Source organism: Watersipora subatra, chromosome 6, assembly GCF_963576615.1.
Source record: "Watersipora subatra chromosome 6, tzWatSuba1.1, whole genome shotgun sequence".
Classification (NCBI taxonomy): Eukaryota; Metazoa; Bryozoa; class Gymnolaemata; order Cheilostomatida; family Watersiporidae; genus Watersipora; species Watersipora subatra.
In genome coordinates, this window is record NC_088713.1 from 40,364,655 (window position 1) to 40,370,051 (window position 5,397).

A 5,397-nucleotide genomic window follows, 5' to 3' on the forward strand; every position below is an offset into this window, starting at 1 on the left:
ATCCGAAAATAAGTATTTAAGAAAGAGCTGGCAGCGAGCCAAAGCAGAGCTCATCTGGCAGCGAGCCAGGGACAGCAACTTGGCAGCGACCAAACAGCAAAATTGGGCGCATAGAGAGAGACTAACATAAGCCATAGGAGCCTGCAGCAGCCAGCCTGCAAATGATCAACTTATGGAGAGGGAAACATACAGCAGATACAATTTACCCAAAGAGGCGAGAAGCCAGAGATGATCTGGCAGTGATCCAGAGCGCATCTGACAGCGAGCCAGAGAAAGCAAATTGGCAGCGAGTCAAGCAGCAAAAGAGGGTAAATAGAGAGGCTAATATAAGCAATAAGAGCCTGCAGTGGACAGCTCGCAGAGGATCAACCCATTGAACATACAGCAGATATAATTTACCCACAGTGGCGAGAAGCTAAGAAACTACAAAGCCCTGAGAAAATAGAATTGGTTCAGCCCCTTGCCAGCAGACGGAGCCATGACTACATGCCGCGTCACTAAACGCCTCGCAAACACGTAACGACCAAACCTGGAAAGGCCATAACTAAAATGGGCTAACTATACAAGGGTTTTATTATTTTTGCTTTTGTTAGATAGTAATGACAGAATTACAATTATTTTGGCCTTCCAAAGAAAATATAGTTTACAGACACTTGAAAACAAACCACTGGCACATTCTTGTTTTTTATTAGATAGTTGCCTACAATCAGTAGTAGGTCTTGCACTCTCAATACTATTTTTGTTGAACTCTGATATATGGGTTTGTCATTGCGATACTGCTTTATTGTTAAAAAAAGTTGCAAGAAGAACTATAGGAGTGTCTATCTCCATGGATGGAGTTGTAATTTCAATGTGGCCTTATATCAGCAGTCTGATTTTTGTGGAGCAAAAGTGCTATTTTGTCTGCGGTTACAATTTGCCTTGGGAGAAATTGAACAAAAAGGTCTAGAGGCTAACCATTACACATAGAACCACTTAACCATAATATTATTACACTCATATATAATACACAAAAAATATATTTTATTTGATCAGTCAAACATTAAATTATTTTTATTATTACAGTGTAAAAATTAATTGCAAATCATAGTTCACATTAAATAATTTAAATAAATTTAAATATTTCCAATTTATCCCTTGACAAAGAATATGATTATTTAATATATCAAAATTCTCCCTTGACACATTATAAGGCAAAAAGCGTTGTATAGGAAGGCTAACGTAATCCATGGCAGATCATACTGGAAACTCATTGCAATAAATGCTGTACTACTATGAGGCTTTGAGGAATTTTAAACTAGTCGGCGGATTACTGAACTATATGTAAACTTTCTGATTTTTTAATTTAGCTAATGCCGATGCTAAACATTCATTTTTAAAACAGTAGGAGCAAGAAAAAAAGGGTTAAAAGAACTATGGGATGCTCAGGCTAAAATATGCGGTATTTCACTGATACATCAATTACAGTTAAAGTTATCAAACTGTGTTCACAAGCTATTTTCTTTATCAAGCAAAACTAAAATGTTTGGCAATTGGTATTTTACAAAATAACTGTGAATAGGGTTGCCGCTACATGAGGTGATAAACAGTCATTTGAATTAGCTCACCTGAAACCTCCAAGTGGGATCTTATTAAAACTTAGGTGTCTCCTTATAAGAAGTTATATTATCATTTATCATTTGTTGAACTTTTTTATATTCATGCTATCAGGGCAACTATCTTTCTAATTGGGCAGAATTTGCAAATCTTAACAAAAAAGTTAACTGCAACTGAAATAGAAAGCTTGACCAAAGGTGCTATTGATTTTTTCCTGTTTATTCTTAAATGTATTATAAAAATGTTTGCTATAAAATAATATGATGTGTTTCATCATATGATTTCAAATGCGCACATCATAAAATGAGGTCCAAAAGTATTATTTACGAAAGCTAGTTAAATAAGAAGGTTGTTTTTCTGCTTTCTGCCATGACTCAATCTGATTTGGGACACTGTGTTTTCTAGTAATTTTGGACTCCTTAAAATTAAGTTCAAACAACACCAGATATAAATAACCCAATAAGAACAATCGTTTAAAATTTCTACAAAGCAAGTAACATCAGGTTGACAAACATGTTCATCAGCAATTTCGCTTTGTTTTTTAGTGAAAACAGCTTTTCATTTTTGAATGAACATCCTCTATACATAAACAACTCTGTACATTTGTTTTCGGTCGTCTTTCAGTATGTGCAGCTATAGCTATTACAATCTTGGTATAAATAATTCATACTGAAAAAAGATTAGATTTTAGACCGTCCCTTTGCCTGTTCAGCTCTATAGCATTTCGGCCACTGAGATTGATTGAGTCATAAGCAATGTTTGTTGCTCTATCAAGCAAACTACACAACGAAACGTTATGACTTATCGTCATTAGAAACCGTGGCACTTATTAGTAAGATCACTAAAACTTTATATTGGCAATGTGTCAGGCCAATAGCTAGTGGCAGGCAAATCTTCTCTTTTTCATTGTTTTAAGCTGATATTTAACACCTGGACAATGACGGGACACACCGCTAGTGGAATATCACAACAGTTTAAAAAAAATGTTTCACAGAAACTCAGAAGACTATAATCGTTTTTAATCAAGCTGTGATCAAAAACGTTTCTGTTTAATTCAGATTGGTACTGCCTACTAGACTCAAACAGTGGCATGGTAAAATCACCCTTATTATTACTTGTTTAGCTTTAGGTAATCAAAGTGACAGGGACGAATATTTGATGTGTTCTGTTGGGGAGCTATGTCGAACATTCAGCGGCATAGAAGCAATGGCATGTTTTAAAGAAGCTATAGATGCTATGTTCTCAGATGGAACTGTAAACTGGGAGAGAATATTGGCGGTATGATTAACAATCAACATTAGGCAATGCTCACCCATAGCTTAAATTAGCAGACACACATTAAACTTATGCGCTTCCATAAACTTGAGAAAGTCAAGATAGTGCAAAGAACAAAACAAATGTTAACTCATTGTATTTAGAACAATTAACTATATATTCGCTCAAAAGATGAGTGATGAAAGGTTGAATATTTGTACATGAATTGAATATGAAACTATATTTAATGCATGTATATCCAGTTTATCAGTGTAAAGCAAGCAGTTTTAAGTTGATCTCAAATGTGTTTACTAGTGAAAATGTAAAGTATTAGATTGCAATATTGGTGGTTTTAATCAGTGTCATTAGTAAAAATATTTATTAGCTAAATGTAGTGCAAATACATGTGATATTATTTAATAGCATAATGTGTTCAACACTCTTCACTGTGATTGGTATTTAACAAAATTCCATTGCAAACACCTTTTGTTAATGTTCATCAGAAAAATGCTTTAGAACATTTGAAAAACCTATATTAATATTCTGATTGAAGTTGATGTTGTATTTGGTGAAGTTCTTTCAATAACTATGAATGAAGATTTCAACAGAAGTGTCAAATAGCCTTTATATGGGAAATTATAATTTATTGTGAACTTTTCATTAAAAAACAGTAATAATAAAATTATGTTTGTGTTACTACTAAAACATATGTTCACTCAGTAATATCAAAATATAGAGTTTGGTCATTTCCTACTTTCTATCTTTAATTCTCTTCGAAAGTGGCAAATACATGTAAGTGTTAGTTTTTCTACAGTTTAGTTCACAAATTAAACAATGTATTTGCTAGATTTTTAACCACATTCAACTAAAAATTTAGCTTGTTTATTTAACAATGTTTTTTATCGAATAAGATTTAAATACATTTTTATTTAATGTCTAACATACTATTATTAAACATAAGTTGAATATGAAATGTTTTCATTAATCTATTTATGACAAAATCTAAACATATGGTTGTTGGAAAATATCCCAATCGGCAAAATTTAGTCATTCCATGATGGTAATACAAGAAAACTTACTAGCGTAAATGTACTTGATGTGAGAATCGGAGGTGCAAAGTGTTTTGTAGTACAAAAATGTTAGAAAGACTGAACACATGAATTTTTTTCAATTAAAATATTCGTTAAACTAATAATCTGCCACATAGTAATAATTCAAATTGCAAGGCGCTACCTGGTCAAGTTCTCTGTTAAATGAGGTAGTACACGTTTTTTATACAATCACTTGTGAAAACGTTGGTAGATGTCTGTACTTCTAAATTGTTTTAGATCATGAATCTGCTTTCAACTATTGTGACATATCAACCAAAATACATCAAACTTGCTCCTATTCTGATGAATTACTTTGAGAAAATTTTGGTGAACCGTTATACTATAAATGAACACATTGCTGCAACCGGTGGATGGGTGAGACAAAAACTGTATCAAAATTGCGACGAAATAGTTAATAAACTTATAAAAATTGCTTCAGTCTGAAGCAAACAAGGGGTTTATTTGTTTATCAGCAAATTCACACAGGATGTTTTTCAAATTCATTTTTTTGCTAGCTAATAAAGCTACATTGTGTGTTTTCTAAACAAGGAGCAGATTGATCAAAACAAGAGCCACTGTTCAAAAGTTTAGTGAGTTTGCTAAAAATATTTTATTAGAGACCTTATAATGTGAAACATTAACAACAACTTTTTAACTCAGGAAATCTTTCCTGCTCCTATAGTTTCTTTGGTATTTAGGTTATTACCTTGAAAATATGTTGCTCCTTATGAATCTTCTCATGGAATTTGCAACCCTTGATCATTTCCGAAAAAATGACTTTGTACGCCTATGAAACTTTACAACTCACTACTCTGCATAAATTATGTTTATGCAAGAGAAGCAACAGTGCCGTGTTAGCTCTGCTCTTGCCTCACTCAGGGTCAGATATTATGGTGATATATTTAAACCTGTGTGATTAATAAAGTTTATGTTTGGCTAAAACAATTTCTTAGATTTAGCAAGATTAAAATGGTGCTGCTGAGAGGTTAAAACTAACATGACCCGTAACACCTTCATATGTGTTAATGAACATCCCCGATATGTATGCAGCACAATGTTTTCAAGCTACTTTAGATTCAATATATTTATTTCATTCTAGATCAAACTAATTGAGGTGTCAGGGTACAAATGCCCTGAGTGGCCTAAAATTGTTTTAAAGATTACATCATGTCTAAGAGGTAAACCTTCAAATCAAGCAGTAAGTAAAATTTGCTTAGTTTAAAATTCATCCCAAAATTTGAGCATTGTTGGAGATGCTCTTACTATCATTGTGTGAATCAGCCGATAATGTTTTTTTTGTTCATTTGTTTATCAAATGACATTATACAAGGCCACATTCAAAACTGGAAATTTTAGTCAGTTTTTCAATCATTTCTCCAATGCCTTGAATGAACAAAGCAAATGAGCCAGAAACTGATTTGGTTCACAGATAAGTTTTATTATGCAGGGCTCCATC